A 24396-nucleotide genomic window follows, 5' to 3' on the forward strand; every position below is an offset into this window, starting at 1 on the left:
TCCCACCAATAGTCTAAGAGAGTTCCTCTTTCTCCACATCCTTGTCAACACCTGTTGTTTCTTGTATTGTTGATTTTAGCCATTCGGATAGGTGTGAGGTGATATCTCATTGTATTTTTAATTTGCATTTCCCTGATGACCAGTGCTGTTGAGTATCTTGTCATGTGTTTGTTGACCATCTGTATGTCTTCTTTGGAAAAATATCTATTCATGTCTTCTGCCCATCTTTTAATTGGATTATTCATTTTTGGTTGCTGATTCTGCATAAATTCTTTATAGTTTCTGGATACTAGCCTTTATCAGACATGTCATGTGAAAATATCTTCTTTCTCCCATTCTGTAGATTGACGTTTAGTATGTTATTGCTTCCTTCGCTGTACAGAAGCATTTTATTTTGATGGAGACCCAGTAGTTTATTTTTGCTTTTGTTTCCCTTGCCTCAGGAGACATATCTAGAAAGAATTTCCTACAGCCCATGTCAAAGAGGTTACTGCCTTTGCTCTCCCTAGGATTTTGATGTTTCCTATCTCACATTTAGGTCTTTTATCCATTTTGAATTTATTTGTTTTTAGATCATCCAGTTTCATTTTTCATTTTCATTCATGGTCCAGTGGTCCAGTTTCTTTCTTTCTTTCTTTCTTTCTTTCTTTCTTTCTTTCTTTCTGCACATTTCTGTCCAGTTTTCCAAACACCATTTGTAAAGATACTGTCTTTTTCCCATTGGATATTCTTTCCTCCTTTATCAAAGATTATTTGACCATACAGTTGTGAGTTCTTTTCTAGGCCTTCTATTCTTTTCTATTGATTTCTGTCTGTTTTTGTGCCAGTATCATACTGATTGATCACTACAGCTTTATAATATAACTTGGAAGTCCAAATTTGTGATGCCTCCATCTTTGTTTTATTTTTCAAGATTCTTTTGTATATTCAGGGTTTTTTATGGTTCCATAAAAAAAATTAGAATTGTTTGTTCTAGCTCTGTGAAAAACGCTGATGGTATTTTGATAGGGTTGCATTAAATATGCAGATTGCTTTGGGTAGTGGAGACGTTTTAACAATACTTATTCTTCCAACTCATGAGCTTGGAATATCTTTCCATTTCTTTGTGTCATCTTTAATTTCTTTAATCAGTGTTTTATAGTTTTCAGAGAACAAATGGTCTTTCACCTCTTTGGTTAGGTTTATCTCTAGGTATCTTACTGCTTTTGGTGCAAGTGTAAGTGGAATTGATTTCTTAATTTCTCTTTTTGCTTCTTACTTTATCTTTTTTCTTCTTTTCTTTCCTGCAAGATTTCTTTATGTTGTATCCTCCGATTTTATTGAATTTATCAGTTCTACCAGTTTTTGAGTGGAGTCTTTCAGGTTTTTTTTTTTTTTAAGATTTTATTTATTAGAGAAATAGTAAGTGAGAGAGAGAGAGAGAGAGAGAGAGAGAGAGAGAGAGCACACACAAGCAAGGGCAGAAGAAGAGGGAGAGAGAGAAGCAGACATCCTGCTGAGAAGGGAACCCGACATGGGAGATCATGACCTGAGCCAAAGGCAGACACTTAACCTACTGAGCCACTCAGGAGCCCCTTTCAGGTTATTTACACATAGTATCATGTTATCTACAAATAGTGAAAGTTTTACTTCTTCCTTGCTAATTTGGATGTCTTTTATTTCTTTTTGTTGTCTGGTTGCTGTGGTGAGTATTTCCAGTACTATGTTAAATAACAATGGTAGGAGTGGATATCCCTGTCTTGTTTCTGATGATAGAGGAAAAAGCTCTCAGTTCTCCCCCATTGAGGATGATATTAGCTGTGTTTCATGAATAGCCTTTATTATGTTGAGGTATGTGCCCTCTAAACCTACTTTGTAGAGGGTTTTTTTATCACAAATGAATGTTGTATTTTGTCAGATGCCTTTTCTGTATCTATTGAGAGGATTATATGGTTCTTATCCTTTGTTTTAATAGTGTGTTGTATAACAACACTGATTGATTTGCAAATATTAAACCAATCTAGCAGGCCAGGAATAAATCCCATTTGATCATGGTGAATGATTCCTTTAAATACTGTTGGATTTGGTTTGTTAGTATTTTATTGAGAATTTTTACATCCATGTTCATCAGGGATATTGACCTGCAGTTCTCTTTTTTAGTGTTGTCTTTGTCTGCTTTTGGTATCAGGGTAACGCTGGCCTCATAGAATGACTTTGGAAGTTTTTATTCCTTTTCTATTTTTTGGAATAGTTTGAGAAGAATAGATATTAACTCTTCTTTAAATGTTTGGTAGAGGAGTGGGTGGTTGGCTCAATTGTTTAAGCATCTGCCTTCTGCTCAGGTCATGATCCCAGGGTCCTAGGATCAATCCTCACATCAGGCTCCTTGCCCATGGGGGAGCCTGATTCTCCCTCTCTCCCCTGCTCATGTTCTCTCCTGCTAGCTCTCTCTTTCTCTCAAATAAATAAATAAAATCTTTATTAAAACCCATTTAGTAGAATTCACCTCTGAAGATATCTGACCCTGGACTTTTGTTGTTGGAAATTTTATTATTGATTCAATTCCTTTGCTGATTATCAGTCTGTTCAAGTTTTCTAGATTTCCTGTCTCACTCTCACTTTTGGTAGTTTATATGTTTCCAGGAGTTTACTCATTTCTTCCAGAATGCCTGATTTGTTAGCATATCTTTTTATAATATTCTCTTATAAGTCCTTATATTTTTGTAGTGTTGATTGTTATATTTTCTCTCTTATTTGTGATGTTATTTATTTGGATCCTGTGTCTCTTTTTTTTTTATAAGTCTGGCTAAAGGTTTGACAATTATTATTTTTTTCAAAGAACTAGCCCCTGGTTACATCGATCTTTTTCTTCTTCTTCTTCTTCTTCTTCTTCTTCTTCTTCTTCTTCTTCTTCTTCTTCTTCTTCTTACAATTATTATTTTTTTCAAAGAACTAGCCCCTGGTTACATTGATCTTTTTTCTTCTTCTTCTTCTTCTTCTTCTTCTTCTTCTTCTTCTTCTTCTTTCTTCTTCTTCTTCTTCTTCTTTCTCCTTCTCCTCCTCCTCCTCCTCCTCCTTTTTTTTAGTTCCTATATCATTTATTTCTGCTCTAATCTTTATCATTTCCTTCCTTCAGCTCACTTTAGGCTTCATTTCTTGGTCTTTTTCTAGCTCCTTTAGGTGTAAGGTTAGGTTGTTTATTTAAGATTTTTACTGCTTATTGAGGAAGGGCTGTATTGCTATATACTTTTCTCTTAGGATGGCTTTTGCTGCATCCCAAAGATTTTGGACTATTGTATATTCATTTTCATTTGTTTCCATGTACTTTCTTTAAAATTTCTTCTTTGAGTTCCTGGTTGAGCCATTTATTGTTTAGTAGCATGTTGTTTAACCTCCATGTATTTATGGTCTTTTCAAACCTTCCAATCTTTTGGTACATGGTATGATTTTAATATTTTTGTATTTGTTGAAGCCTGATTTTTGACCTAATATATGATCTATTCTGGAGAATGTCCCTTGTACACTTGAAAAGAATGTGTGTTCTGCTGTTTTTGGATGGAATGTTCTGAATATATCTGTTAAGTCCATCTGGTCCAGTGTGAGATTTACAGGGAAGATAGCAGGAGAGTTAGAGTACACTAAGCTAGTGTCCTACCATGAAAAGAACTAGATAACTATCAAATCACACTAAATACCCCAGAAATTGAGCTGAAAACTGATGGAACAAACTCTACAACTAAAGAGGGAGAAGAAGCCACATTGAAGGAGGTGGGAAATGAAAAGACATGGTTTAGGGGAGAAACAGATCATGAGTTCTGTGGAGGGGAGGGAGCCAAGGTTGCATAGAAGGGTGAGAGAGTAAAATGAGCACACAGGGGACCACACAAGGAGAACCACTGACTTGAAATCACTGACTTGGAAATGAAAAGGGTCTGAATTTCATAAATTCTTCCAACCAGTGGAGTTTAAAGCCTAGAATTCTTGTCAATAGCAGAGCTTAAAGTGAGTGGACTTGACTGGAATATAGCTTTAGACACTGCCCTGCTCCTGGAGAGAAGGCAAGCAATCTGGGGACAGATGGTGTGAAAGAATAGAGGTTTAAAGAATGCCTGGGGCACAAAGGGAGGAGATTATTTGCTCTTCTTGGAGAGTGTCTCTGAGAGGGAGCATTCATGAAGATACCCTCTCTGGGAATGAAAATGTTTGTTGGCTCCATTTCCTCTCCCACCCCTCAACATAAACACAGAGTCAGAAGCAGCAGAGCACAGACACTGGCTGCCTAACTTACTTAGACCATGACCTATCACCTGTGCTCTGACAGGACTTCTCTTTTTCAGTCAAGTTTGCCTTAGTCCCAGCATGATGTGTCCCTCTCCCCAAAGACCAGCACACACCCCTGCCCACACCACATCTTCTGATCAGACAATTCTTCAGGGCCTCAGCTCTAATGAAGTAGGATCAGGTCTCATTTCATAAGGAGATGAGAGCATACATAGTTAAAACTCCACATTCAGGTCAAGGACCAAACACTTCCCAGAGCAGACCAGGATAACCCCTGCAGACAACTAGTCTGAAGGATAGAACAGCTACAATACAATAACATAGCACACACAGCACATAACAGAGATACTTCCTGAAGTGTTAGGTCATGGACACTACATGACCTCTTCTTTATAAGGCTATTACTTTCAGGAACAGGAATATAACTGACTTTTCTAACACACAAAAGAAGACAGAAACTTAGGCAAAATGCCAAGGTAGAGGAATTTATCCCAAATGAATGAACAAGATAAAGCCACAGCCTGAGATCTAAGTAAAATAGATATAAGTAACATGTTTGATGGATAATTTAAAGCAACATTCATAAGGATACTCATTGGGCTTGAGAAAAGAATAGGAGATATCAATGAGACCCTTACCACAGAGATAAGGGAGTTAAAAAAAGAATCAATAAGAGGTGAATATAATGCAATAAACAAGATTAGTAACAGGCTTGCTGCAATAAAGAGCAGGCTGGAAGAAGTTGAGGTATGAATCAGTGACACAGTAGACAAAATAATGGAGAATAATGAAGCTGAACAAAAAAGAGAAAAATTATGGAACAAGAGAATAGACCAAGGGAACTTAGTGACTCCCTCAAGCTTAGTAACATTCATATTATAGGAGTTACAGAAGAGGAGAGAGAAAAGGGGGGCATAACATTTATTTTAAAAAATAATAACAGAAAACTTCCCTAATCAGGGAAGGGAATAGACATCCAGATCCAAAAGGCATAGGGAACTCCTATCAAAATCAACAAAAGCAGACCAACACCAAGATACATTGTAATTAAATTTGCAACATATACTGATAAAGGAAAAAAAAGAATCTTAAAATCAGCAAGACAAAATATGTCCTTAATTTATAAAGGAAGACCTATAAGGCTAGTTAGAGATTTCTCAACAGAAACTTGGCAAGCCAGAATGGAGTGGCATGATATACTCAAAGTGCTGAATACAAAAAATCTGCAGCCAAGAATACTCTATCCAACAAGGCTATCATTCAGAATAGGAGAGATAAGGAGTTCCCCAGACAAACAAAAACTAAAGGAGTTCATGACCACTAAACTGGCTCTGCAAGAAATATTAAAAAGGACTCTTCAAGAGGAAATGAAAAATCAAAAGTGACAAAGGAAAAAAAAAAGGATGAAAGAGCATCTCCAGAAATAATGACAAAACAAATATAAAATGGCAGTAAGAATATAGCTATCAATAATTATTTTCAATGTAAGTGGACTAAAAATCCAAAAGACTCCAGTCAAAAGACATAGGGTGTCAGAATGGATAAAAAAATAAGACTCATTATATGCTGCTTACAAGAGACTTATTTTAGAGCAAAAGACATCTGCAGATTGAAAGGGGGAAGGGATGGAGAAACATTTATCAATGAATGTAAAAAAAAAAAGATGAAGTAGCAATACTTATATCAGACAAACTAGACTTTAAAATAAAGACTAGCAAGAGATGAAGGGCACTATATCATAATAAAGGGGACAAATCAACAAGAAGATCTAACCAACTGTATATATTTATGCACCCAAAATGGGAGCATCCAAACATATAAAACAGTTAATAACAAACATAAAGGAACTCATTGATAATGATAAAATAATAGTAAGGGACTTTAACACCCCACTTATATCAATGGACAGATAATCTAAAGAGAAAATAAACATATTTACCTTACTGTTATGTTATTTTCAAAATTTGCTTTTAGAACATTATAATTATTCATTCATTGTATTCTTAAGACATATTTCTGGAAATAAATCTGTTACAGAACTGCCTTTGACAAGGCTATTAAAATATACATAAATTTACTCCTAGAAAGACTAAAGCCATTTATATTCCTATTAGCATTTTGTGAGTATCTGAATCATAATGACAAATCTGTTATTAAAAATTCTTTTTGAAAAGTTAACAAATGTAAGTCATTACAGTTATTTATTTATTTGAGAGAGAAAGCTTGAGAGAGCATTAATATGGGGGAAGGGCAAAGGGAAAGGGTAAAGCAGACCTGGGATTTGATCCCAGGACACTGGGATCATGACCTGAGCCAAAGGCATACACCCAACCGATAAAGTACCCTAGGTGCCCCTGTCATTATAGTTTTAACATGCATTTCTCGATCACTAGTGAATTTAGTTTTTTCCTCCTATGTGTAATTCATGTTTTGTGAATTAATTGTGATTTCTTTGTCCTTTTTTAAATTTCTCTAATAGAATATTTATGCTTTCTCATAAATGTAAAAGAATTCTTTCATAAGAAGTATATAAACTTTTTTTTATAAAAAATCATAAGCTTTTTAGAAAGCATATATGAATTTTTCATTGTTGTAAATTATTTTTCCTGTTTGCAAATTGTCTTCATTCCTTGAACATCATTTATTTTTTTCAATATAGTCATATCATGTTAAAAATATTTAAACTGGGAGATAAGGCAAAAATTTAGGCAACAGATCCTTTCAATGTCATATTACAGTATTATGTGCTAGGCTTAACCCAGCATTATTTAATTATCTAGGAAAATGTACCTCGATTTGACTTTATTATTTACTAGTAATTAAGGGCTTAGGCTCTGTGGAGAGACACATTAAATTATAGATCTCTGCCCAGTAGAATAAAATAGCCCAAAAGGTTACAGTTTTATTGCTATGTAAGATATTAATGAGTTTGGTCTCTAACTCAGCAAATTTATTTCAATATATCTTTCTTAGCTCACTATAAAAATCCTTGTTTTACAAAATGCTCTTTGAACTAGCATCGATACTTAAATGGTCATAGTACTAATGAGATAATATATCTTTGATATGTTTATTTTTACAATTCATGATAGTCATACTTTTCAATTTTTGGTATTTTGAAAAGTTTTTACAGGTTTTACCAACATTCCCAATTAGACTCAGTTGTCAGAGCCCATTAAGCTCCATAGACTGAGAGGTGTACCTGTCAGGCTATTTAAATTCAAACAGATCTTCTCTTGGTTTCTGAGGTGATTCCCTAGTTGCCCTACAGCTTTATTTTTGCTGACCCTTCATTTGTAGTGATTAGAATCTGGTTTTACAGTCTGAGAATTTGGTGATATGTTTTAAAGGGATAATGGGATTTATTCTCTTCGGTGAACAATGATGAAAAATACAGTTTGATATTTTTTGTTTGGTTGTTTTTCTCCTTCTATTTGTGGAAAGAAAATTTATATGCCCTTTAGAAAGCAGAGCAACTTTTTGAGATAAGTAGTAGGAATTTCTGTATATCAGTTTACTTTTGACTGATGAATGAGATTGTCAAATTGAAGCTTCAGGATCCTTCAATGTATATATGTGTGAAAATCTTTTTCCTCCCATTATGTGAGTGTGGAGTGCTTTCTTACTTCTGGAGTGTATTATTAAATTTTATTATAATCTCAAATTAAAGCAGCCTGTATTAGTTGTTTTCTTATTATGGTAAAATGCATATAACATAAAATTTACCAGTTTAAACACCTAAATGAACATTTAAGTGTCATTTAGTATATCAACAGTGCTGTGCAATCAGCACTACTAGATAGTTCTAGAACTTTTTCATCAATTCTCCCCTCACCCCAGCCCTGAAATGATCCTGTATCCTTTAATCAGTTACTCCCCATTTCTTTCTTCCTCAGGCCCTAGTAACTTCTAATCTGCTTTCAGTCTCTGGATTCTCTCTACAGATTTGCCCATTTGAGGTATGCCACAAAAATGGAATAATTTTTTCCACAAAAATGGAATAATGTCAGTATATGACATTTTGTGGTTTAGCTTCTTTCATTTAGCATGTTTTCAAGATTAATCCATAGTACAGCATGCATAACTTTTTTCTTCTTTTTCTTGTTTTTTAAGCTGAGTAACATACCACGGTATGGATTTACCATATTTTATCCTTTCATCCTGTGATGGACTTTGGGTTGTTTCCAATTCTGGTAATTGTCAGTAGTGCTAGTATTATCATTCATGTACAAGTTTTTCGTTGAACACCTGTTTTCAATTCTTTAGGTATATACCTAGGAATGGAATTGCTGGACCATATTCTAATTCTTTTTAACCTTTCAAGAACTGCCACTTTGCTCTTCACAGTGATTGTACCATGTTACATTCCTATCAGCAATGTGCAGATATTCTAATTTTCTCCACATTTACACTAATATTTGTCTCTATGATTACAACCATTCTAGGACATGTGAAATGGTATCTGACTGTGTGAGTGTCTGTTTGTATTTACCTAATGGCTAATGATGTTGAACATCTTTTCATGTGCTTGTTATTAAATTGTATAGCTTAAAAACACGTGTAGCATTATGTTATACATAGCGTTTCTCAATAAATATTAAGTGTCATTATTAGGATATTAATATTCTAGTATCAGTACACAAAAAACACATTTATTAGAGTGTATTAAACTATAATACAACTTTAAAAATCTTTTCATGATTCTTTAGGTTTTAGGATATGAAAGAATGGTCACATTCATACCCTTGGAGAAAAGTAAACATAATGATTGACCAAAGACATATTGACCTATTGAACATTTCAGAAGTAATCTCAAAAGCACAGACAAAAAAATATCCTTTTAAGCTTAAATAGAGTCTATAGAAGGACCTTTTTCATTTTAAGAAAACCAAAAGAGTGTGGAACAAACCGTAATTTAGCTACACATATCTAATGCAAAAAGAAAAAGGAAAATCCCTGTAGAGAATGAAGTGATATATGTAAAATGAATGCATTCAAATTTTAACCTAGATTCTATGCTTGCCACAGATAAGTGTCAATTTTTGCCTTATTTTTTGTCTTTTCATCTGTGTAGCAAAATAAAATAGGATTCTATAAAACAGAGATATTTAAGTTTTCACAAAGATAAATCTTTGAAAATAATCAAATGCATTGAGTGAAAATTAAATATCTCATGTCTACCTATGGACAACCAATGACTTCACATTAACATTTCATATTACATAGAAACTTCATCAGTAAGTTGCACTTTTATCCCTCTCCTAAATGTGTCTGTTTAGATAGAAGTATACCAATGATTTCTAAGTAGTGTAAAGAATGGCTCAAATTTATAAATATAAAATAATGTGTTTCAGTAATTTTCCCATCTGTATAAAATCTTCCAACTACTTGATGCAAATTGACTAGGGTCAATGAACTAGTGAAGTTCATAAACCTCTGCAAGTATGTTGAAATTCTAGGGAATTTATTGATCTGAGATGTAGAAATTTTTCTAAGAGAACTATAATTAAGCATTTTTCCTACTTTCTATGTAACTCTCCCCTTGAGAGGATTAGATATTGAACACTTAATTAAGCCAGATTATTAATTAAAATGTTGCACTGCCTCATTACTGGCTCACACACTGGTAGCAGAACACAACAAACAAATCCTAGTTAGGTGCCCCTTCATCAATTTTAAAATCACCCTTGGATTTGGTTTACAAGGTCCGCAGCTCTCAAGACCCTGAAATATCAGCTTAAAGCTTACAGTATGTTATGAATATTTCTCTCAAGTTTAAGAACAGCAGAAATTACTTAAAAGATTTCATTAAGGTATGTTCTAAATGTTCCTTAGTATATTTTACCACATTCTTTCTAATAAAAACTAACTACTACTCACATTAAAATCAAAATCATTAGAGAAAATACCTTAAACACCTTCTCTGTCCCTCTTCCTGTGCTCTGATTCCCATTGCTCCTTGGGAAGCCTGAACCAGATGTTCTACCCCAGTCACAGAAGGTAAGGTAAGGTCTGAGTTAAGTGTAAAACCTAGGTGCCCATATATGAAACACCACTGTTGTAGCTTTTTTTTGTTTTGTTTTGTTTTGTTTGTGTGTGTGTGTGTGTGTGTGTGTATTTACTAGAGGCACAGAAGAGAGAGAGACAGAGACAGAGAGGGAGAAGCAAGCTCCATGCCGGGAGCCTGACAGGGAGCCTGATGTGGGACTCAATCCCCCATCTCTAGGATCATGTCCTGGACTGAAGGCGGTGCTAAACCGCTAAGCCACTGGGACTGCCCAGTGCTAGCTTTTCTTGAATGCCTCTTTACTTTTCTTCTGAGGCCCTAACCCTGAGTAGGGGAAGGTTTGTATGGGGTGGGTACTTGACCCCTCTGGAAAACACAACATAAAACAAAATATAACTTGACCAGTTTGATGGACAGCGTGTTGAGTTCTAAATAAAAACATTCTCTTCAGAAAGACAAAAAGGAGTGAGGAGGTAACAGGTTCTGACCCATGATAGATAGAAGAGGAAGTGTCTGGAAAGAGAGGTATAAAAGGAAAGCTACTTAACTTGTGTGATCTGACAGTCTATCCCTGGGAATGTTCATAATGTTTGTTCATAATATGTTTATTCATAAAAAAATTTTGATATATTCTTTCAATGAAATAATACTCAATAACCAAATTGAATGAACTGCTGAATGATGAAACAATGTGGATAAGTCAAAACTATAGGTTGAGAGATAAAACAAAAACATACTATGACTCCGTTTGTATAAAGATCAAGAATAGGCAAAACTGATCTGTGGTTTTACATACCTCTATAGTGTTAGGACAGTGATTGCTCCAAGTGGCAGAGTAAGACTTGACTAGAAATGCACATTGGGGAACTTCTGGAGAAATAAAAATGTTTCTATCTTGACAGTGGTATGAGTCACAAGGATGTATATATATTAGAACTATATTTCAGAGCTATGTGTTTCATTATACATGTATTATATATGTATATAAACACACACACATATACATACATACACACATATTTCCTTTTTTTTTTTTGAGAGAGAGAGAGAGAGGAGGAGAGTATGCATGCATGTGAGCAGGGTGGGGTGGAGCAGAGGGCAAGAATATTAAGGATGCCCCCCACACCCAGCATGAAGCTGACAGGGGGTTCCATCTCACCACCCTGAGATCATGACCTGAGCTGAAATCAAGAATCAGATGCTTAACGTACTGAGCCACTCAGGTGTCCCACATGTCTTATATTTTAATTTAAAAAGAAGTTCTACAGTCAAATATAAGAAGGAAGGCAGGGAATGAGGAAGGGATGGAACAAGCTTGAGTCTTTATGTTAATATAGTACAATCCATACTTACTGTATGACCTTGGCTGTATTACTAAAACTATAATATTCTTTTATTCTGTTACCTAAATAAAGGAGCTTTTCATGGTATTATAAGATTGTTACGAAGATTAAATAACATGACAAATGTATGAAAAGTCTTTGGTACTGGGCTGCCTCACAGTTAATAATTGCTGGATGGCAGGGATAATGATGATGGATAATAAGTACACTGTAGGAATTATCTGGGGAATATGGCTGAATTGCAACATTTAACAAGAAAAACTCGAGAAATTACAAACATCTTCTTAAGGTAGAGGTGAGACAATGTGTACTACTAAGAAAGTTCTCCCCTCTCTCACCAGGAGTCCTGGTGAGACTTCAAACTCTACATGGCAATCCCTAATGCATCACCATGATGCCCAAGGAAGACATGGTGACCTAGAAATCCAACTACTTCCTTAGGATCATCCAGCTTCCGGATGATTATCTAAAATGCTTCATTGTGGGAAAAGACAATGTGGGCTCCAAAAGACACAGCAGAACCACATGTCCCTCTGCAGGAAGGCTGTCTTACTGAGGGGCAAGAACACACATGATGCACAAGGCCATCCAAAGGCATCTGAAGAACCTTCTACCCCTGAAGAAACGGTTGCCTCATATTCAGGGAAATGTGGTCTTTGTGTTCACCCAGGAGGACCTCACTGAGACCAGGGACATGTTGCTGGCCAATTCTGTATCAGTTTCTAGCTGTGTTGGTGCTACAGCCCCATATGAAGTCACCGTGTCAGCCCAGAACACGGGTTTGGGCCTGAGAAGAGTTCTTTCTTCCAGGCTGTAGGCATCATAACTAGACTAAAGTCTAAAAGGGCATCGCTGAAATCCTAAGTGATGTGCAGCTGATAGAGACTGGAGACAAAGTGGGAGCTGGTGAAGCCATGCTGCTGAACATGCTCATTATCCCCTACCTTCTCCACCCAGCAGGTGTTTGACAGTGGCAGCATCTACAACCCTGAAGTGCTCCATATCACAGAGGAAACCATATCCTAGCTTCCTGCACAGCGTCTCCAATGTTGTTAGTGTTATGTTTACTGACTTGTTACTAACTGTTGCACCAGTAGCCCATTCTATTATCAATGGATACAAGTGGGTCCTGGCTTGTCAGTGGAGACTGATTAAGCCTTCCCACTTGCTGAAAAGGCTAAAGCCTTCTTGGCTGCATTTGTGGCTGCTGCCCCCACAGCTGTCACAGCACCATTGTTCCTGCTGTAGTCCCAGCCAAATGTGAAGCAAAGGAAACGGCAATGGATATGGGATTTGGTCTCTGACTAATCACCAAAGAGCAACTAACAAAGCTAACTTTGTTTGTAAAACAAGGAGATAATGGCTTACTTCTTAAACCCACCCCCCCACCAAAGTTCTAAGAAGGAGGGAATTCATTAAAAGAATGTCAGTCATATTAGTCATTGAAATATTTATTCCCCAGTACCACTGGAGAAGCAAATTGCCTCAAAAGCGAAGAGTAAGTTAGAAAAAAAAGAGAGAAAATCTTTGTGGCCACTATGAATTCTAACTACAGAGTGAAGTAAGAAGTGGGGTGTTGACCCGAACTGTTGAAGTTGAAGGTGGCCAGAACAATGTGATTCTGAAAGACAAGATTCAGGAATGGAGGTACTTGAAGAAGTTAGGCAGTACCAGACCAGGAAAGATAATAACTACCATCAAGGAGTGAATCCACTTTGGATATTCAAGGAAATCATCATCACCATCAAGGAGAAGAGAAGACAAAAGGCACCAGAGGGCAAAACAAGAGCTGACACCCCACAAGCCTCCACCCCTTAAAGTGGAGTATGTCTGACATTCCATAGGCACTTGTGGTGGCCTAAGAACAAAAAAGGCAGGAGGAAACAAATGGTTAACTGACTAAGATTATAGTCATGTAGGATATGAAAAACTCCATTACAGTCTCTAACTGTTTTAATGATTTACAAGAAAAACACAATCTTAATAATAGCCAGACTTCCAGGAACCTATAGACTCAATTTCCTGGAGCCTCGATGTCACTTTCACCTCCATCGGACAGAAAGCCCTATATAATCACGATGCAGCTCTTTCTGCCAGTGGGTCCTGCCACTGTGGTATAGTAAAAACAGCACTTTGAACTCTATTGAAAAGACTCCAAAATTATTTCTTGACCATTGTGCTCAACAACCTGGCATCATCACCATCCATTTATTGATCACTTACTATATGCTCAGACATTGTATTAGTTTATCTAATTTTATCCCTTCAAACTACCTTATTAAGATGTAGGTATAAAATCCTTCAATGTCTAGTTCTTTAAACTGAAAGAGTTTGCACATATCTTTCTTTAGAGCTTGTTTCCTTCTGCATGGAGCTGACTCCTGCTTTCTGATAGAAGAAAGGACAGAATTGTGGAAAGCTGTATTACAATTTCTATCTGAATAATGACTCAAATTCCACAAAGACAACTTTTGAAAAGTTTAATAACACCTTTTCTTGACTTAACTATAAAATGCTGCCTGTTTACACTCAGATTTGCCTTTGTCCTATTTTTATTTTGATATCTTTTAGAACACACTGCAACAAATTTCAGAGGCCTTTTACCAAAAGAATAAAATTTAGATTTTTAAAATAGATTTATTATAGAAAGAAAGAAATTATTTCTTTGTGTTTCAACTTTAGTTCCTCTAAAATTAGAATAGTTTTATTTGACATGTTTGTTTGTTTGTTTGTTTTGGAGGACTCCATACATTCATTGTAAAACCTCTAACCCCAAGCCCATTTGACTGAATGTTAGAAAAGTAAAGGTACTTTGAAGTAAGTAATTTGAAGGTTTTTGGAAAACTTTTGAAACTGATTTTAGTATTTATTTAATTATTATGTTATCCTTCACATGTAGTTTTTAAGTTATAACTTTTGTTGTTCATCTTCTTTAGAAAGCATATTTTTAAACTCAAAGCACCAACCAAGTATTTTCAGATGAAAATGATAATTATGTAGCTGTTTGAATGTTTTCAAAAACCTCTTTTCAAAGGCTGCCTTTCATTTGAGAGCTCATTGATGTTTTCCCCCAATTGTTTAGAAATACATGTCACCTTCTTTATAAGCACTAATTAAAAGAAGTCGCTGATTTACAAAGGGTGATTTTTCAGACACATGTATACACACACACACACACACTCACATACACACCTACACAAAGCATCAAGGGAGTATAGAAAGTGAAATTAATAGCTCTAAAATATCTTCTCTTTCTCTAAAATTACAACTTAAAGGCATACACATCACTGTAATTGGACCAAATGTGAGAATCTACTACATTATCTTAATAACTATTTTTTAACTTTTTAAATAAAATCCAGCTCTTAAAACTTAGAAAGTATTTTATATAATTTCTCCAAAAAGGAAAACAAAATAACTTATCTTCTAACATGAAATTTAAACACTTCTGTGAAAAAAACTGAGTTGGGTATTTGGAATTTTTCTTGAATTGATTGATTATATGATTTTACTGATCCAGATTATCATTATAATAGATGGTTACCTTTTCTATTTATCAAACCAAGCATATATTACCTGCCTGGTACTTTTTCAGAGAAGCCACTACTAGGTACACTGAAAAATTTTATATTTTGTTTATTTGTTCTACACTTTAATTTTCCTACTTCTTTAACCACATTCCATAGGGACCTTTTTCTCCTCTGACAAAAATATTATTCTGAAAGTTTTAACCTATATCAGGTATTTCTGTCTCTCTCCAATTTCATTCAATTGCCATTCACTTAAAGAGCTTGACCATTTCACCATGTTCTGGCTTCCTTATCCATCTCTCTAGCTTTATGTTTGACTGAGCTTCTATTTGCCAAAAGCCTGCTGAATATTTCTATCAAAATGTCTCTCTGGAAACTCAAGCTTCACTTGTCCCAAACTAATGCTATTTTTTTTTGTAATAAATATTTTCCCCTACTATCACCCTGCTTCAAATTCATTCTGTATATAACTACCAAAAGCCTATTCTTAAATACAATTGTAAGTCACTTAAGTGCTCAAAAAGTACTTAATGGCTATTTTTCAGTCAGTAAAATCTCAATTTGTGATTCAAGTTCAGAGAGACAATTAAACTTTCCAATTTCAGCCATGTCTGTACTTCTTTCTCTGACCAGTTCTCAAGCTACCCCTCCATCTAGCATGTCCCTTTTGTCTATTGTTACAACACCCTCATCGAAGGCCATTAACCACCTAGGATATTTGAAGGCACTTCTGAGATATTTTGGGAAATAAAAAAATCTTAAATACAAAGTAAAGCAAACCTATTTAAAATCTCCAAACATATTTTGGAATGAGTTTCTACAAGGAATAATTTACTGCAATGTATTCTCAAATTATCTGAAAAGTGAAATCACAAGGAACATTATATAAAGGAAACTAATTCTAGCTAAAAGATAATATGAGACAAATACATAAATACAGAAGATAAAGTCATTTTAAAAGTAAAATATGTTTTCACTTATCCTATAAAAATAAATATCAAGGTTAGAAATTCTAAATGTAAAGGACATGGATTTATTTAAAAACCAATATTGCATACACATACTAGCAGGATGTTCATAGGTTAGAAGTCCTCTTATTTAAATACTTTTACAGAAAACCATGCATTGCTTCAATGAACAATGAGTCAGTTGATTCATAGTAGTGTCAAACTAAAATTAGGTACTCCAAATGTATTTTTTTGTCACAACTGAATGACTCTAAAAAACTTTCAATGAAGCATAACACATCAACAGTGACATACTGAAACATCAGAGTCTTCTGGATTGTCAGTGGAAATAATGGATAACCAATTACATTAAGGAGCAAAATATCAATATGATATTTCACATTCTAAAAATTTAAAAAAATGTACTGGTTTATGTTCATTTCATTACTGACTCAATCTTTTTCTTTGGAATTACAATAATGTCAGAGGCTTTTATTTTTATAACTTGAATAATAAAAGGAGTTGCATATCTACATATCTCCTATCTACATAGGTTAGTGGGAAATTATTCCCTTAGTTGACCAAACAGTTATAGATTTTTTTTTCTGAAATAAATAAAGACGTTTTGAGATGCCTCGATGGCTCAGCAGTTGAGCGTCTGCCTTTGACTTAGGGCATGAATGATCCTTAGGCCAAAGACCGAGTCCCCACATCAGGCCCCTGCAGAGAGCCTGCTTCTCCCTAGGCAGGGAGAGTGTCTCTGCCTCTCTCTGTCTCTCATGAATAAATAAATAAAATCTTTTAAAAAAATAAATAAATAAAGATGTTTCTAAGACAGCAAAAACCTAACTTCCACTTGAACTATCACTTATTCTTTTCCCCTATTTATTCTTGTATTTCTTTGAAACACTGTAATGAAAATGATGATTTGTAGAGTATGCTATAGTTTTTCTTTTAGTCCTATATACTTTTAGTAAGGCTTTACATTTGTGGAAAAAGAATATTAAAATAATAAAGTCACCTACAAATGATACGAAAATATCATTTTCCCAAATGAAAATATGATCATATTTTTAAAGGAAAAACTAAAATGTGCATATCTCATAATTATATGGCTCTACATTCAGTTGCTCTGGCAAAGCAATATCCTCTTTTGGGATTTATTTCACTTCCTGAAAATGTGGCCAAAATAAAAATTGTATGTTCTATTTCTGTGAAAATTGTCATTGGAAATTTGATAGGAATTACACCGAATCTGTATATTGCTTTGGGTAATATGGACATTTTAACAATATTAATTCTTCTAATCTATGAGCGTGAAATATCTTTCCATTTATTTGAGTCTTCTTCAATTTCTTTCTCCAATGTCATATGGTTTTCAGTGTACAGATTTTGCATCTCAGTTAAATTTGTTCTTAGGTATTTTATTCTTTTTTTATTTAATTGCAAAGGAGGTTTTCTTAATTCCTCTGATAGTCACTGTTGCTATATAAGAATGCAACAGATTTTTGCATGTTGATTTTGTACCCTACAACTTTACTGAATTCATTTATTAGTTCCAGCAGTTTTTTGGTGGAGTCTTTAAGATTTTATATATAGAAAAACATGTCATCTGCAAATAGTGACAGTTTTACTTCTTACCAATATGAATGTCTTTTATTTCTTTTCCCTAAGTGCTCTGGCTGGGACTTCCAATACTTCCAATACTATGGTGAATAAAAGTGGTGAGAATGGGTATCCTTGTATCTTTCCTGATCTTAAGGGAAAAGCCTTCAGCTTTTTATTATTGAGCATGATGTTAGCTCTGGGCTTGTCATAAATGGTCTTTATAATGCTGCAATATGGTCTAAACTTTCAACTTTGTTTAGAATTTTTTTTATAAGTGGTTGTTAAATTTTGTCCAATGCCTTTTTTTTGCATCTATTGAGATGATCATGTTTTAAATTTTAATTTTGTTAATGTGTGTATCACAGTGACTTGTGGAGGTTGAAATATCTTTGCATTCCTGAAAGAAAGTTCACTTGATAATGGTGTATGCTCCTTTTATTGTATTGTTAAATTTGATTTGCTGATTTTTTTTTTTTTTTTGAGGATTTTGTATCTATGCCCACCAGTGATACTGGCCTTCAGTTGTGTGTGTGTGTGTGTGTGTGTGAGTGTGTGTGTGTGTGTGTGTTGTCCCTGTGTAGTTTTAGTATCAGGGTAATCCTGGCCCATTGAAATGACTTTGCAGGGCAGCCTGGGTGGCTCAGCGGTTTAGCACCACCTTCAGCCCAGGGTGTGATCCTGGAGACCCAGGATAGAGTCCCATGTCAGGCTCCCTGCATGGAGCCTGCATCTCCCTCTGCCTGTGTCCCTGCCTCTCTCTCTCTCTCTCTCTCTCTGTCTCTTTCTCTCTCTCTCTCTTCTCTCTGTATTTCTCATGAATAAATAAATAAAATCTTAAAAAAATGACTTTGGAAATGTTGCTTTTCATTTTTTTTTGGAAGAGTTTGAGGAGGGTTGGTATTCAGTCTTTGAATGTTTGGTGAATTCACCAATGAAGCTAGCCAATCCTGTACTTTTGTTTGTTAGGAGTTTTTTGATTAATGATTTAATCCTTTCTAGCAATTAGTCTATTCAGATTTTTTATTTCCTTATGATTCAGTCCTGGAAGATTATATATTTCTAGGAATTTATCCATTTCTTCTAGATTGTCCAATTCATTGGTATATATTTGTTTATAGATAGTAGTCCATTATGGCCTTCTGTATGTTTTGATTCTCAGTTGTAACTTCTCCTCAATTTCTAATTTTATTTGAGCTTCTTCTCTTTTTTCTTAGTGAGTCTAGTTACAGGTTTGTTATTTTCATTAATCTTTTCAAAGAACCAACTCTTGTCTCTATTTCACGTATTTTCACTGTGATCTTTATCATTCTCTTCCTTCTAATAGCTTCACTTTTTTTGAAATCTAAAAGATAAATGAATAAGAAAAACAAAACTCATAGACCCTGAGAACAGATTTGTGGTTGCTAGTGGGCAGGAGATGAGGGGAGTGGGCAAAATGGGTGAAGGAGATCAGGAAGGATAAACTTCCAGTTATAAAATACATAAATACAGGACACTTGGGTGGCTCAGTGGTTGAGCCTCTGCCTTTAGCTCAGGTCATGATCCTGGGGTCCTGGGATCGAGTCTTGTATCAGGTTCCCCACAGGAAGCCTGCTTCTTCCTCAGCCTATGTACCCGCCTCTCTCTGTGTGTCTCTCATGAATAAACAAATAAAATATTTTAAAAATAATTAAAAAATAAAATTAAATAAATCCAGGGATATGTATTGTGAGGACTCTAGTCAATAATACCATATTATAAATTTGAAAGTGCTAACAAAGTAAATCTTGAAAGTCCTCATCACAAGAACAAAAAGTTTAACTTTGTATGGTGAACAGATGGTAAATAGACTTAATGTGGTAATCATTTCACAGTGTATACAAATGTCAAATCATTATGTTGTATACCTGCAACTAGCATAATGTTTCTCAATTCTACTTCAATATAAAGAAGGAAATTGTAGAATTCACTTATAAGTCTGGAAATAGCACACCTATTTTCACATTAATTATAGATACAATTTGGCTATGGAATAGCCGTAAGACATCGCCTGATAGAGAAAATAAAAGAGAACCAAGTTTAGAGATTTGTAGCCTTAGTGAAATTATCAATTAATAACAATTAGGAATGATAGCCTATTATAATTATATCAAAATCTATAATATTCATGAAATCAAGTTTGAGACAAACAGTACATAGAAAGTACTCTAATAATCTATGCTAGTTTAGGGTGCTTTATTATGCAAAGATTGTAGATTAAATAGACTGACACATATCTTATGTTTGTTGGTGTTTATTTTAATACAATATAAAGCTAAGCTATAAATTTTTATAGGACAATCAATGTCAATAATTAATCTATTAATATTACTATCCTAAGAAATATGTAATCACATAAATTCAGAGATGGGTAATGATTAGCATAATTGATGCCTTATAAATCATAGTAATGCCACATAAATTACATCTGTTGATATGACCACAACATCCAACAATTCTAATATTTATATTGCTTATTTAAAAATCGCAAGAAAGATTCAATGTCCCAAAGCTAAGTTTTCTAGAAAATTTGATAAGCAGGTTTTTCATTATCTTCAAAGGTCATTCAAAGTTCTGTCATAAACATAAGATAGCAAAAATCTAGGAATCTTATCTGATTTTAAGTGAAAATATTCATCTTTTTAAGTTTAATTTAAAATTTTACTTTTAAAACAAATAGTATAAGTACACAATTCAATCTTTCATGGAAAATCATACTGGTAAACTACATTTTTTTAAAAAGTACTATAAGATTATTAAGACCAGAAATGATGATATTCTCTGTAGTAGCTTAGAGAGTGACCACAAATTCCTCCCATTGGTGTATGACCTTTGTAAACTAACTTCACTGTTTTACCATCAGGAGATAGACTCAATTTCTCCACAGAATTTGGGCTCAATCTTGTGGTTTGTATTGGCTACGTATTGTATTTTTTGAGATGCACTTGCACATGGCGGCCGCCTTCTTTTGCTGCTGGGAACCATTGTGTTATCATGTGATCAAGCTGGGACTAACTTACAGGAAGAGAGACCATCTGTAATGTCATCTCAGCCATCATAGCCAACTGACAAACGCCTGTGAGGACGTTTTAGATTTTCCAGTCTCAGGCCAGTTAGTACAACTAGAAAAATTGCTGTGCTATGCACAAATTTGAGAGGAATAATAAATGCTAATGATTTTAATGTATTAATTTTGGGGTAAAAGCCTTTTTCTTAGCTACAGCTATCTAAATAAGTCTTCATATCTTGCTTTTAAGCAACTAAAGTATTTTTCATACCTATTATAACAAAAAATAGTCTATAAACAATATGATTAAAGCAACAATACGTTAAATGTGACATTACAGAATGACATAAATTATTAATTAACCAAAAATAATATCTATATTCTTCCCTATTAAAACCATATACCTGACCACTAATTTCATGCATTTTGAAATAATATACAAGGTTTGATGTTTGATGGGCTACTCAGCTAATTAAACAATATTCCTAATATAGTGTAAAGCACTTAGAAATATCAGATTTACTTTCTCTGCAAAAGCCTTTTGCTGTATTGGATGATTTCCCAAGTTCTCTCTGATAAACTCTGGTATCTGTCATGGTCAAGAATATTTTGACTCTATTTCCCTCATTCAGATTTTCATGATCAAAAGAAGAAGCCAATATGTTGAAACTGTAGGACGCTGAGTGAACCACAACATGAGATGGTAATTACAAATCACAGATAGATGAAGAGGGCAGGAATGACGTGGTGTTACCTCAACACTGACTTAAGAAGGTAAAAAGCAATAAATGCAGGCATTTGTATAAATCAAATTAAACTGCTCCTTTCCTACTTCAAGATAAAATAAAAATAATAAAAACATAGCACACTTCACCAAGACTTCCCAGCAAGAAATGCAATGGCAGAGAATTACTAATTACACCTAAAATTTATTGAAGGCCATTATTTGCACTAATTTACATTTCAAGGAATAAGAAAATCATTTAAATATTTTATCAGGGAAAAATACTGCTGCAATAACTTTTACTGAACTAGTAACTAAAGTATAGGTAGGCAATGATGCCGTGACTACAGAGCATACAAGAGCTATGACATTTAATTAACCATTCATCTTATTGTTTCCTTCTTTATTTCCTGGTCATTTAAATTTCTAAATTAATACTTTTGTGATTTGGTTAAAGACTAGAACCATGTAATTCAGCCTTAGAGTGGTGTCAGGGTCAAAAAAACAGTTCACAGCACAAAGTAAATTTTAACAGTTCACAACCTTACTTTGCATATCTCAAAATCTATGAAAAGAATCTGAATACATAATTATTTTTTCTTCCCCATCCATGTTTATAGAATCTGACAAATGCCTCCAGTACTTTATAGCTTCTTTTCTCCTCTCTACTCTTTGTCTCCTTTTCTGAGTTATGTAGGTTGACCTATCTTTTTTTTCACTTAGCAAAAAACCCTCTTTTCTCTAGGTTTTTAATTAAAGGGAAAAGAGAAAATTACAATATCCTCTGGGATCCTGGGGATAGTGTGAAAACTAGGGCCTTGAAACAAGTTCAAATTTTGGGCCTGTGACATTTGTTTGTTATAATTAAAAACACAAAACTGTCTAAATTTAATTTGTGTTTTGTTCTCATGTTTCTTTTCATTATCTAACATAAATTCTACTAACAAATTGGTAGGCATTTTTCCATCATATTTTCTGGTTTTTTTTATAAAAAATGCACAAACATATATAGAAGAATTTTTCGGTGGTTATTCTTGAAAGGGAGAGAAAGAGAAAAAGAATACAGACAAGTACAAGAATGAGTCAGCAATATGATAAAATGCTTTCGTGTTATAGGATACCTAAAATTCCATTTAAGATTGTTTATATATAGGTATTAGGCATTCTATTATATAAAAGCATTTTATCATATTGTATATCAAAATGTAAACACTACATCTCCTTAAAACTTTTGTGAGATCTTTAAGTATTTTTAAAAAATCGGAAAAAAAAATAAATAAAAAATAAAAAAAATAAAAAAATCGGGGATCCTTGGGTGGCTCAGTGGTTAGGCGCCTGCCTTTGGTCCGGGGCGTGATCCTGGAGTCCCGGATCGAGTCCCACGTCGGGATCCCTGCATGGAGCCTGCTTCTCCCTCTGCCTGTGTCTCTGCCTCTCTCTCTCTCTATCATGAATAATATTAATAAACAATAATGTGTGAACATATCTGTTCATTTTAGAGGATTAAGAAAATGGGAAAATCCAGAAAATGACAGAAATCCATATTTGGGTAAATATCATGACAGCAGTAAGAACTTTCATATGGTACGGGGGGAAATAAACCAAATCATTCCATAGTGATAGAAAATTGGAGCCCAAGGACCTAAGCTCCCTGGAAATCCACAGAAATCTTAAAGACATAGCTGCTGGGTGATCCGTGGGCTATAGAATCAACTCCAAAACTGTTGGAACTAATCGAATCTTTAAAGTTGCAAGATATAAATTTAAGTTTCTAGAAAGAAGGATGATCAAGGCCAACATATAGATTCATTGTAATAAAAATGTTACACTTATCATTAAAAAAATTAATAAAACCAAAATTACATCAAATTAATATGTCCTTTTCTTAATCTCTGGAAATTTCAGGATCTTGATATGTCTTAGTAGGTTTGTTTTTTTTTTTGTTTTTTTTTTGTTTTGTTTTTTTGTCTTAGTAGGTTTGTGATAAAGATTACTTATTGTGTCACCCATGTGCTACTTAAAGGTTGTGATTTACAGGAAGCTGCTTTTACTTCAAGAGATTTCAATTGCTATGGAGATAGAAAATTAACAAATAGAGATTATACCTTAAATCTCTCAATTATTTTATCAATGCAAGTCAAAGGGAAACCAGAGAAGGGGGACATATCTGAAAAGGCAAAAATATGACTATAATAAATTATGAGTTTTTACAGTGATGAAGAAGCCATACTATGATGAAATATGGACAGAAGGGTAGTTACAGTATTTGTAATTAGATTTTATTTTGATAGCTCTCCTGAGCATACAATGTAAAAAGTGTAGGATGAAGCTAAAAATAGCAGTCAAAACCAGGGTTTTTCAAGGTATAATGCAGGGGTACCAGAGGTCCAAAAGATTTCTCTCATGGATAGGCCAGATCTCTGTATCCATATGCTTTATATTGCTTTTATTTTTTGTAAGATATCATTTGAAATGATATCATATGATATCATATCTAAAAGTCTTTTATAAAACATCAATGAATAAATGTGAATATTTTAATTTGTAAGAATTAAGAGTAATGGATTTTAGTATTAAGATACTGAATATTTCTGTTTAAAAATATATCTTTATCTGTGCTCAGTATAATGCTTTTTAATAAAATTTCTAACATTCTATGTGTTAGAAATATTAAAAAGAGGGAAGCCTGAGTGGCTCAGCAGTTGAGCATCTGCCTTTGACTCAGGACATGATCCCGGAGTTCTGGGATCAAGTCCCACATTGGCCTCCCATAAGGAGCCTACTTTTCCCTCTGGCTATGTCTCTGCCTTCTCTCTGTGTCTCTCATGAATAAAAAATAAAATCTTTAAAAAGTATATTTAAAAAATGATTGCTCACCACATTAAAATATAGCAACCCTAAATAATGGGTAAGAATGAAGAGGTTTTTCAGTTAATGAAAAATCTGTTTATT

At 34.2% G+C, this 24396-nt stretch overlaps 1 protein-coding gene and 1 pseudogene across 2 annotated transcripts in view; one reads left to right on the top strand and one right to left on the bottom strand.

Moving 5' to 3' along the window:
- SGCZ (sarcoglycan zeta) overlaps positions 1–24396 on the bottom strand; it is a 1084978-nt gene that overhangs the window by 173068 nt on the left and 887514 nt on the right. The gene's annotated exons all lie outside the window — the stretch shown is intronic.
- Positions 12005–12914, top strand: LOC112916082 (large ribosomal subunit protein uL10 pseudogene; annotated as a pseudogene).

The sequence above is a fragment of the Vulpes vulpes genome, chromosome 7 (assembly GCF_048418805.1).
Source record: "Vulpes vulpes isolate BD-2025 chromosome 7, VulVul3, whole genome shotgun sequence".
In the NCBI taxonomy this organism is placed as follows: domain Eukaryota; kingdom Metazoa; phylum Chordata; class Mammalia; order Carnivora; family Canidae; genus Vulpes; species Vulpes vulpes.